The 12,883-nt window shown below is 42.0% G+C and overlaps 1 pseudogene; it reads right to left on the reverse strand.

Moving 5' to 3' along the window:
- Positions 1 to 490: 490 nt before the first annotated feature.
- On the reverse strand, positions 491 to 12,883 carry LOC120048361 (annotated as a pseudogene).

Consider the following 12,883-nt stretch of genomic DNA (forward strand, 5'->3'; position numbering starts at 1 on the left):
ATGGAATTCAAGTTTATCCAACATTTTACATTACATGTGATTCTGGTGGCAATCATTCCCATAATATAGCCCCCCGGAAAAACATTTAGCCTACTGTTTTTAATTTCTGCTCAGATCATTGTGATCTATGGAAATCTATGGAACTAGGACATTTGCATGTTTGGGCGATTGTGTGCCAACATGGTAGTCCAATGTTCAGTAATTATTTTGAAGATTCAGTCAAATATAAAGATTATACACTATCACACAGATTTATTCAAAGAGAGAAACAATTCTGATTCACCAGGAGAAGAGTGAAAGCATTGTGCAAGCACACACCATGTGAAATTGAGTTAAATTCAGTGTATTTCCTTTTATTGTACAAAAACACTTGATTTCGCTGTTTCATAGTCACAGACAAACAATACTGTATAAAAAAATATAAAATAGGCACTACATACAACTATGATATGTCAATCAAAGACAATTTGCCATAACCTTTTATGTCTGTTTCTGTGAACATTATATTCAGTGTGTATGTGTGCATGTTCATGTCAGCCACTCCTCTATGCAGCCTCTGAACACCGTCTCATTAGAATGCCAATAGCTGTGCTTCACTCCTGAGAGCACATACACAGCCAGGTCTCCACGAGCATGCAGTGTCTTCAGCCCAAACGAATCCCTAACCTACCACTATTCAAATGAGAGAGACAGAGAAGCACATAGTTACCCATCACATTATGACATGAACATTATCAATGATGGTAAATGATACCATTAAACTAACTTACTTCCTGGTTCTTCATCTCAACAATGGTTTCGTTAAAGTCATAAAATCCAAACTGACTGATTGAAGAGAACAGAAATGGTTAGTCCAATAGGTATAGAGTGTCACTAGTGTCAAGCCCACGTCTCAGAAATGCAACCAATGTGTGTGTAAGAATGCAGGATATACAACAGGGCAATTAATTTAGTGTAAAATAATGGTGATGATGGTGACCATGGATACCTGGACTCCCATGGTGTAATCACGCCATCATCTGGTCCTCCAATCAACACCAGCTTGTTGATATGCAGGAAGTTCTTCCTCCACTCTGATGATTAGAGAGAGAGATACATTTATTTGTTTTGAGAGTGAGAGTAACTAGGTCTCTCCACATTTTATAGAATTTAAAACTACTTAGGCCAACAGTGTCAGTAGGGCCAGACTGAATCTGCAGTTTTATCAAATATATATATTCTGGGAAAGTAATTTAAGCCAAACTAAATTTGTTGCTACAAAATGTGTAGTTCTGTTCATTATGCTGACAAGGCAGTGTTATTAAAGGAGAAGTAAGGAACTTTGCTGGAGATTTTGTCTCTCCCTTATCAGTCAATGATGACTAATCTAATCTAGGTTTCCAGTTTTGGATATTGAGATATCTGCAGTAGGAATGAATTTCACTACCTGTCATTTCCCTGTGTGGTCTCTCTCCATTCAGTAGGGCCAGATAATTGCTGCTCTACAGGAAGCGTTCTCTTTGGTGTGGGTCTGGTAGGACAAAACATTTTGGTGCAAGCACAAAGGAACAGTTGTGAGCCTCTTTACTGTACTCAGATACACATCTACAAACGAAAGTTCTGGTTCTCTATTTGTTCGACACCGAAGTTCCCCTTTAACTACCCAATTCTCTCTTACCATTCCAGAAGTTGCAGATGGACCATTTCTGTCCTACTGAAGAGTAGCACACGTGAAAAACACGGGCCTTTAGATAGTGGGGAAAAAAACATTTCAGAATTTCTGTGTCTGTGCGAGAAGCACAACGAAAAGGCTCGTGTGGTGTGTGGAACATATAATGTGTTTAAAGTTTACATTCGGCTTGCAAAGTTTCACTTTTTATTTGAAATGTGAGACATTAATAGATTTTAGTTTTACTTTGTGGTATGACAAAAAGCTAAACTTCAATGTGTTAGAATTTGTTGGAGGAAATCATTTTTTAAAAAGACCTATACATAGGCCTTGCCTGATAGAAAATGACTTATGAGAAGAAAGTGACCATCACTGACCTCCATACTGGCCAGCCTGTGGTGATGAGAGGGAGATGGAGGACTGGACATTATGGTCAGGAAGTGTAGAAAGAAGTCCTCGACATATCAGACCACCTAGGAGAAGCAGGGGAAGACAACAGTAAGCGGACAGAGCTATATCTCTATGTCTTGTTCCAAAAATGCTAAATAACTGAGATAGAGAGACCTTGTGAGAAGCAGATAAGATGGACGCCATGCTCTGCCTCCTGCATGATTGGATAGAGCGTATTTTTGAAGCCCTGCACCTGCACCCACAGTGGCATCAGGCTGGCCATGTTATCATACAGATATATCACTGACACTTTGGTACCTGGATGGGCCTGTGAAAATAATACTTCAGCTTATATTGCAAGTTACAAGAAAAAATGATGTACTTGTGTAACGTCCTGACCAGAGTTCTTATGTGTTTTGCTTGTTTAGTGTTGGTCAGGACGTGAACTGGGTGGGAATTCTATGTTGTGTGTCTAGTTCGTCTGTTTCTGTGTTCAGCCTAATATGGTTCTCAATCAGAGACAGCTGTCAATCGTTGTCCCTGATTGAGAATCATATATAGGTGGCTTGTTTTGTGTTGGGGATTGTGGGTGGTTGTTTCCTGTCTCTGTGTTTGTGGTCTTGTAAGGAATTGTATTAGATATTGGTAACTTGTTTTAACAACTTCTCAACATTAGCTATGGTTGACACAATATACACACTCCCTTTTATATTGGACATATGCTGGACTCATTGGACACATGCACGACACCCACAACTCCCCTCCCCCATGACAATCACTCACACACACACAACTCAGGGTTGGAGCTCCAGACAAAGAACTACCTCAGGAACCAATGGAACGTGGACACCAGGCCTGTACAGGACTACCCAAGACCCAGATCGACCAATCGGAAGGCCAGACTCGCAGATCAACCTACTTTGCTTGTTGTCTATATATAAAACTGTACAACTGTGGAAACTCCCCTTTTCCTGACGACCCCATACGGATCAGATAGAAAGAGCCGTGCTGCACGCTTTGCATAATATATTTACACTTGAATAAACCTGCCTTATTATAAAATTATCCACCTCGTCCTATGTCTCCACTTGGTCTCCTGTCTCAAGTAAAACGAATTATCAACAAACTTGGTAAGCAGAGGATGGTCAAAACATATTTGAATTCGGCCCAATAGAAAATTCATCGGACAGGAGACGAGAGGGAGAAAGATTCAAGAAGGAGAGGTGACCCGCTCGAGGGAGACGTCGGCGATTCAACTCACCCAGGAAACTGATCAAAGAGCTCGAAAATATTAAGGTAAGCAGAGCCGGTTTAATCAAAATCTGCATATTGTATTATAGCCAATATCTAAATTCAATGATCAGAAGTACTGAGGTGAGTGTGAATTGTTGCTAAATTTATGTGGAATTGTTTAGAATCTAAGGCATTGTGTAAAGATATTTGCGAAGTATAAAATCAAGTCGAATTAGTAATCTGGAACTAGTTGAATTATTCTTCAACTAGGAGTATCGGGGATAAATCTAAGCTTGAGGCTGTTCAAGTCGAATTAGTAATCTGGAACTAGTTGAATTATTCTTCAACTAGGAGTATCGGGGATAAATCTAAGCTTGACGCCGTTCAAGTCGTATTAGTAATCTGGGACTAGTGGACATGGCACCCCACTAGGAGCATCGGTGATAAACCTAAGCTTGATATAGGAGTAATGGTATTAAACTTGAAACTCAAATGTATTTGAAATGTAATGTAGCCTGTTCAAGTCGTATTAGTAATCTGAGGCTAGTGGACATGGCACCCCACTAGGAGCATCGGTGATAAATCTAAGCTTGGCGTATTGGGATTCAAGTCGCATTAGTAATCTGGGACTAGTCGAAATATTCTTCAACTAGGAGCATCGGTGATAAATCTAAGCTTGAAATAGGAGTAATGGTATTAAACCTGAAACTCTCCAAATTAATGTGAGTGATTGAACGTTCCACGAGACCGATTGCTACTAATTAGCCATATGCTAGGTTGAGGCTGTGTTTAAGTGACCGCCGAGTCAGATTGTGGGAGCTGCTGTGAAGCAGCTATTTTTCTGCTGATAAATTGACCTGGTTTTTCCCTCTGGTGCTGTTGGTAAATCCTTAAGGGTTAGAATTAATTTGATAATTATTCTAGAAGCGCTAGGATACACCATATATTGTCCTAAAAGGACACGTTTGAAATACTTTGGGAAAGTATTTAATTAATTAAGTTAGTTTTTGAGTTTTCAGTTTTTTAATTAGTTTTTGAGAAAAATGAGTCCTAGAATTAATTAAATATTTATTCTAGAAACGCTTGAATATACTAATATAATGTCACGAAAGGACATTTCTGAAATGTTTTGGCAAAGTATTTAAATAATTGAAAAAGTGAAAACGAATAATAACTGTTTGAAAATAGTTCCTAAAATTATTATTATATTTAAAATAGAAGCGCTAGATAATACTAGTAGAGTGTTCCAAAAGGATATTGCCGAAATACTTTGGGAAAGTATTTAATTAATTCGCCAAACATAAAGCAATAACATTCTTTGTACACAAGGGGGAGACAGACACCAGAGATAAGACTGTGTCAGCACCAGAGATACATTGTTAGTTTTGGCCAGTGATGGGCTAAGTGCACCAAGATAATAATAGACCCAGACATAGCTCAACGACAAAATGACCACGACTATCGTCCCCAAACACAAATTCAACGAATATTTAACCTGATATGATGGGAGTGGTCACTGGAGCACCAACTGACACCAAAGAGGGCAGGCCCAACAATAATGACGCCCCACCTACCACCACAGCAGCCCCATCGGCCCCAACCCATCTCAGGGGCACTGTGGGGTTAATGGCAATTCCCCAGGCTCAGTTCAACTCCCATGTGCATCACCACATTACCCAATACAATAAGGGTAAGGGAGGGGCTGAAACACAAATCCAGTCCCTACAGGTACAACTTTTGAAACTACAATTGAAAGAGGCCCAGAAAGGAGAGAAACCCAAGAAACAGATGGTGGCTGAAGACCAACAAGAAATCTCACAAATCATTAAAAAAACTGTTTCCCGAATGATACAGCAACAACAACTACCCATCTTCACCCAGCAGGGACCACCTATACACCCACCCCAGGAGCAGCCATTCCAACTGCCGTATGCCTACCCGCTTCAGCCATACCCTTCGTCGGAACCACCACTACAACCCTACTACCCACTACCACAATCAAACTATTCACCCACATGGGGACAGCCCCAGAGGTACTCTGGATCTTATGGAAGCTGTCATAATTGTAAACAAGCTGGGCATATGGTGCGACAGTGTCCGCACCCAATAACCCCGGCCCAAAGCCAGTTTCTGGCCAAAAGGGGACGAGGATACGCCCCTAGACCAAGGGGGAGTCAGGCCAATGATGTATCAACCACGTGCGGCCCTTCAACCCGCATACAATCACCCCAATCCAGACCCGAATCAGCAATCACCTCCCCCTTTTCAGGGCATGGCTGACGAATATGCCCCATGGCCCTGAAGCTGCTCACCACTAACCTACACTCATCATTGACCTGGACTACTGAAGCATCAAAGGCTTTTGCACTCTTGAAAACAGATCTCTAAGTGGCAGTAGCCCTAACAGCACCTGAAAAAAACAAGTTCCATCTGGATGTTTCTGAAAAGGAAGGATTTACATCATCCATCCTTTTCCAGAACCTAGAGGGGGAGAGAAGAGTGTTGAGGTATCACTCCTCCAAACTGGACTACATTGAAGAAGGACAAACCACATGCTCCAGGTATGTGGCTGCAGTGGCAAAAGCTATTGGAAAAACAGCCCACATGATAATGTGCCATCCATTGGAAATCCACACCCACCATGGGGTTGCAGCATATCTGATGAGCAAAGAATTCACGTTCAGCGCTGAAAGGAAAACGGAAATCCAGAATAAATGCACACAATCACACATCACATTTGTCAACACTGACAAAAACATGGCAGACGCACTCAATGCTGAAGGTCTACCCCACTCCTGTGCAGAAAGAGCTGCACAGGAACTGAAACGGAGACCTGACCTGGGGAACGAACCACTCACCAACACACACAGATATGGGGAAAGACAATGTGACAAATGGAAAAAGGTACCTGTTAGTTATGGTAGACAGGTTCTCTAAATGGGTTGAGGCAATACCAACGGCAAGGGAGGATGCAAAATAGGTCATTGGGTGGCTGCAAACCGAACTCATGTGTATTGTTTAATGACAAACGCTCCATGTACCAATAGGGTCGGATGTGTAAATGTCAACTGATTAATGGATGTTGTTTAATGATGGGGTTAGTGTACAGGCCACAATCTCATAAGTCTCGTGGAACGCGCCAATCAAATGTATGTGCAGGTTTGAAGTTGATTTGGGTTAAAGTCCTGCCCCTGGCGTTGCTGGCCATGATAGCCTCTCCAGGTGCAGGCACCCATCTCTCTCCTCATGAGACAATGGCTGGAGGAGTCATGCTGGGTTCACCAAGGAAGGGAGGTCATATGCCCGCCCTTGATGTACAACAAATTGTAATGTTTGATAATTGACGGAACTTTCTGCAGCTCTCTCCACACAGATTCACAAGGTCCAACGGGGAAGCAGAAGGGAGATCTGGCACAAGGAAGGTAAAAAATTGGTGACTGGGTGGGGTTAATGTCCACAAGAGAAAGTGGCTAGAACCCAGGTGGACTGGACTGTACGAAGTGGGGGAGGTTACTTCACACTCAGTCCAGGTCAAAGGTAAATCAGGCGCACCTTGGCACCACCTCACACATTGCACTCCAGCCCCAATCCCTTCTAGAACACTGACAGAAGTCAGAGCTGATTTAAACAGCTTAAATTCGATTCCAAAGGAAGACATTCCTGACTCAGGTGATGCGGAATCAAACTCCGCCTCCCCTGATAAAGGAACCTCGCCCAGTTAGAGGGATATTTCTCCCTCCCTGGGCAAGGCTAGGGATATCTGGCCCCTTATTTGTGATATTCCTACTGATATTTGGGGTGTCCCTGGGCACTTTCACATGGTTAATAGAATAACTATAACCGGATCCCCATGGATGTATGTCACGGACACTCTAGTCTAACTAGGTAATAATAGATTAAAAAATTAAAAAAAATTAAAAAATTTAGAAAACAATAGTTAAAATAAGAAACTAAAATGGCTCAAATTGAGAAGGTTGAATAAGAGTGGGTGGAGAGCTGTGCAGAGAATGGACAGAAGATGGCAGTATTGCAGCACCCAATGGTCTCCCAGCCGACTGGTTGAATGCTGGTGACATAATTTTGTTTTTTGGAGTAAACATTAAGGTTAAGGGTTTCCGTGTACCCAGAGATAAGATATCTTAAAAGAATACACTCATATGGGAATAGGAGTTTTACTTTCTGAGTTTTATTTAGGCAAGGGACTTTGAGAAGATAAAGGGTTCTTTTGGTATGTTTAGATATGGAACACGAATGTAGGTGTAACATTTTGACCTGTTTTCTGTTTCCATTGCATTTTCCGGCGACTTGATCACTCGCGGGGAAATGTGGTGAGAATAATGAGATTGTGTCATTTGGGATACAAGTTTTGAGGTAAATTGATTATAATAGAGTTTATAACTCTTGACCATAAGGTAAGCATTTGTATTGGCCATTAGAAGATAAAGATAGGTTAATTAAGGTTATGTTAGGACTTTAAAGATTGACACTATAAGACCTGTTGTTATTTTTAAATCCATGCAGATAAAGTCAAAACAGTGAGACACTTAGTTAATATTGTAAAGGAACACATAGAAAAAGGCAGACAGATGGGTCTACCCCGCACTGTTGAGACCTTGAAGGTTTGAGAGCAGAGTGGGGAGGGTGGACCAGGAAATGAGCAAGGTGGGCTGTGAAATAAGATAGGAGGGAAATGGGTTAACATATATAAGCAGCACAGATACATTTCAAAGTAGATAGGTCACTTGACAGAGAATTGGAAAAGAATAGATATGGATGTGCGCCCAGGGGAGAATTGGATATGCGGGGAATAGAAGGGACGTTCCTATAATATGATGTACAAGGTTATTATTTAGAGTAGGTAAGGTTGATACCTGGCCAGAGCCAGGTATCAAACGAAGGAGGGTACATTGTGGACTGGGAAAGGATGGGGCCCATTGGATAATAAACTTATTTAAAATTAAACATTTATAGCTAAAAAATTAGGCATAGAAGTTAAATATATAATCAGAAAGAACAAATGAGGAACTGTTTGTTAACCAAACCTGTATGTCCAAGAGTTTATACATTGCAGGTGAATCAAGGGAGAAGGTGAATCACTCGACCTGGGGGCATATCGCACTTGGAGGGTGAGACACACTGACACTGCCGAATGATCACAGAGTTAAGGAGAAGAACCGTTGCTAATAGAGCTCGGGGATCAACTCCTTAATGAAGAATCCCTGACCCTGACCTCTCAACCCTGTGTACGTTCATAGAAGTGAAAGTGTTGCTTGATCTCTGGCTGATGATGTGTTCTCTGGGAGAGGGTGGGGTTTTACAGGACTGCTTGTAGTCCTGAGCTGTTTGATCAGGATACGATGGGGATGTTACCATCGCGGTGCTGCCAGAACCACCACCAGTTCCAACGGACCAGGGTTCAGCCGGTCTCCTCCACCACTTCAAGACCAAGTCCCACGCCATCACCTAAGCTCTCCAATCTGGTACAGATAATAAATATAAAAGACATCTCAGATAGTGAACATTTGGGGACTGAAACTGGTTATGAGGAAAGGGAGAATATGTGGTTGGCCTACAAAACACTTAATAGAAAGGACTGTGTCGTATGTGGACATGCCAGACCTATTCTGGCTGCTCACCCATTTGTCCTAAGTAATGGGGAAGGTTGGATGTGCATATTGGAAAAGTTCAAGCCAAATTCAACCCTGTGTAAGACTCTGAGTCTTGTGTTCCCAGTGGTCCCTCCCCAGAAGGTACCGTGGGGAGTTAAGGCATATGGGGGACATAACAGCTGTATCACTGGTACAGGTAGAGGTATAGACTATGGAGGGCTCCCTGCTTCTACCTGCATCACTAATACCACTATTAACTAGAGGTGTTGCTGATGTATGGTGGATGTGTGGACCTGCCAGGCGGTTGACCCTATTTTTGAAAGGAAATTGTCGTTGCTCATGTGCTTTGGCCAGTCTGATACCACCATTGCCTATTATTATAGCTAATCAACTTCTGGGAGCTACACAGGACACAGAGGCTTGGGACCAACCCAGGAGACGGCAGAAACGTGACGCTCCTTGGTCCGAGGGTACAGATAACATGCACACCAACCTGTTGGGGGTCCCAATAGGGGTCCCCCACGAATTCCAGACATTAACCAGGAATGATGGCCTGTGGCATCTGATGCCCATCATTGGCCCAGCTATTGTTGATGCTAAAACAAAAGGTCTGGATCAATTATATCTACTATAATTAATGATGATTTGTCAAACACACCCACACAGGACTTACAGGGATGGCTGAACAATTGGATGCTACCTCACAAACCAGTAGACACAATAGACTAACACTGGACATAAGTCTGGCCAACAAGGGAGGTGTAACAGTGTTGCACGTTTGTTCCTAACAATACTAGTCCGGATGGGAGCATTTCAAAAGCTCTGAGTGGGTTGGCAAGGTTATCAGTGGAGATGAAGGGTCTTGCAGGTGTGGAGGAGAGTGGACTGTTCCCCTGGCTGGGTGGTTGTTTTGGTAAGTACACTGCAATGATGATTACTGGATTTCTGACACTAGTTGTTGTTTTTCATTTCTGTGTAGCCTGTATCGTACCTTGTTTGAAGAAGTTTGTTACAGATGTGTAAGGGGCCTCTGGTATGATGCCGCTGCTTGATGCTCCAGTTGGAGAGGCTGATACGAAAACGAGCTTCCGCAGGAGAGTGGACTGACAGAGGAGGACCCTTGGTTTGCTGTAGATGATGTTGTTGAATGAATAAAAAGTGATGTTTGTCCTCCCTGTGGTGAAGGTTTGAAGTTCCCGGGTGGCGACGAGCCCACCTGGTACAGGTTGTATAGAGGGATGGACCGGAGGGTTTAACATATTCTCGTTTTTTGGTTTACTAATGTGTGGTTGGCCACTCCAGGAGTAGTTATTGGAGTGGTCTCCTTTTTGGTCCTTGCTCATTTACGACTCAACTTACATTGATGCTATTGGTGTCCCTAGGGGGTGCCAGATGAATATAAACTGGTGGACCAAGTGAAAGCTGGGTTTGAATCTTCTGTCTGTTGGTGGTGAACAGTTAATAAAAATGTGGACAGAATTAACTACATTCATTTTAATGTCCAGAAACTGGGCAATTGGACTCAACAAGGCTTCGAGGCGGTCCATGGACAATTGGCAGCTACGTCCCTGATGGCATTTCAAAATAGAATCGCGGTTGATATGTTATTGGCTGAACGGGGGGGGGGTCTGTGCAAATGTTTGGTGAACAGTGTTGTACTTTCATTCCCAATAACACAGCTACGGATGGGAGTCTGACTGTAGCATTGGAGGGACTTCGTACCCTTAATGGTAAGATGAAACAGCATTCTGGAGTGGACACTACTATGTGGGACTCATGGATGGATGCTTTTGGTAAATATAAGACGCTGGTTTCCTCCATCCTAGTATCAATTTCTGTTTTTGCGGCCATTCTTGTACTTTGTGGATGCTGTTGCATTCCATGTGCGCGCACGCTTGCTAGCCGTGTTATAACTGCAGCCATAGACCCTAATCAGGAAAGGGCCCAAATGTTCCCATTGCTTGAGGATGGGGAAGCTGGACCTGTCTATCTATTTGAGGACTAAGATACTTTTATGTCACGTCTCTTGTGAGACGTGAAGAGAGGGAATTAAAAAATTTGTCTTCTGACAAATTTTATCCCTTAGCTTTGTCTTTTTATATACTTTTATGTCACGTCTCTTGTGAGACGTGAAGAGAGGGAATTAAAAAATTTGTCTTCTGACAAATTTTATCCCTTAGCTTTGTCTTTTTATATACTTTTATGTCACGTCTCTTGTGAGACGTGAAGAGAGGGAATCAAAAATTTGTCTTCTGACAAATTTTATCCTTTAGTTTTGTCTTTTTATATACTTTATGTCACGTCTCTTGTGAGACGTGAAGAGGGGGATTTGTAAGGAATTGTATTAGATATTGGTAACTTGTTTTAACAACTTCTCAACATTAGCTATGGTTGACACAATATACACACTCCCTTTTATATTGGACATATGCTGGACTCATTGGACACATGCACGACACCCACAACTCCCCTCCCCCATGACAATCACTCACACACACACAACTCAGGGTTGGAGCTCCAGACAAAGAACTACCTCAGGAACCAATGGAACGTGGACACCAGGCCTGTACAGGACTACCCAAGACCCAGATCGACCAATCGGAAGGCCAGACTCGCAGATCAACCTACTTTGCTTGTTGTCTATATATAAAACTGTACAACTGTGGAAACTCCCCTTTTCCTGACGACCCCATACGGATCAGATAGAAAGAGCCGTGCTGCACGCTTTGCATAATATATTTACACTTGAATAAACCTGCCTTATTATAAAATTATCCACCTCGTCCTATGTCTCCACTTGGTCTCCTGTCTCAAGTAAAACGAATTATCAACAGTCTGCACCAGATAGGACTGTCTCGGTTTTCACGTTTGTTGTTTTGTATTGTTGTAAATGTTCACAGTTCGTCAAATTAAACATGTTGAACACTAACTGCGCTGCATTTTGGTCCTCTCCTTCATCCCAGGAAGAAAGCCGTTACAACTTGAAACATGTTATCCTATCATATTATAACATACATCATAAACTGGGTGGTTCGAGCCCTGAATGCTGATTGGCTGAAAGCCACGGTATATCAGACCGTATACCATGGGTATGAATTAAAAATGTATTTTTACTGCTCTAATTACATTGGTAACCAGTTTATAATAGCAATAAGGCACCTCAGGGGTTTTGGTATATGACCAATATACCACGGGTAAGGGCTGTATCCAGGCACTCCACGTTGCTGTATCCAGGCACTCCACATTGCGTTGTTCATGAGAACAGCCCTTAGCCATGGTATATTGGCCATATACCACACCCTCTCGGACCTTATTGCTAAAGTATAATGATATGATGGGCCAATATTATAGGATGAAAACGTTGTGTTTGCTCCTGGTATTGGGGAAATTATGGATGGGTTACTTTTTTCTCTCTGGAGAATGGACAACAGCCACATGTTTTTAGAGGAATATGTTGTGTTAAATTTGTATCACAGGTGCACTAAAACAGGATCTTATAAAACTCTCTCTTCATGTGAAACTATTTCCATTAATACTTTTTTGCCTTTTTAGTGCTTTTATTTATGGAAACACGTTTTAATATTTATATTTATTATTTGAGTTTTGGTGGCCCAAAATCCATCTTTTATCATTCATAGACTGTATAAAGTACCCTCACTTTCTTTTTTCCCCCTCCTCTACTCAATAACCTAATAAGTCTCAAATTACATAATAGTTTTATTTTCTGTTTAATAAGTATATAATTACGGTTAAATATGTGTTGTAGAGGATTGGGCTCTCTGCATTGGGCTCTCTTGCCTAGTTAATTAAATAAAGGTTAAATACATGTTTGCTTTTTTAAATTGAAACGTACCTCTTGTATCAAACGACTCATCATAAGGTATTGTTCAGGGCCGTCAAAGAGGCGGTGAACAATGATGACCGGTTTGTACCCAAGCGTGTCGGCCAGGTTAACTCCACATAAGAGCAGCAGAAGTCCCTTGATGTCCAACGATGCTCTCAT

This window comes from Salvelinus namaycush, chromosome 5 (genome assembly GCF_016432855.1).
Source record: "Salvelinus namaycush isolate Seneca chromosome 5, SaNama_1.0, whole genome shotgun sequence".
Classification (NCBI taxonomy): domain Eukaryota; kingdom Metazoa; phylum Chordata; class Actinopteri; order Salmoniformes; family Salmonidae; genus Salvelinus; species Salvelinus namaycush.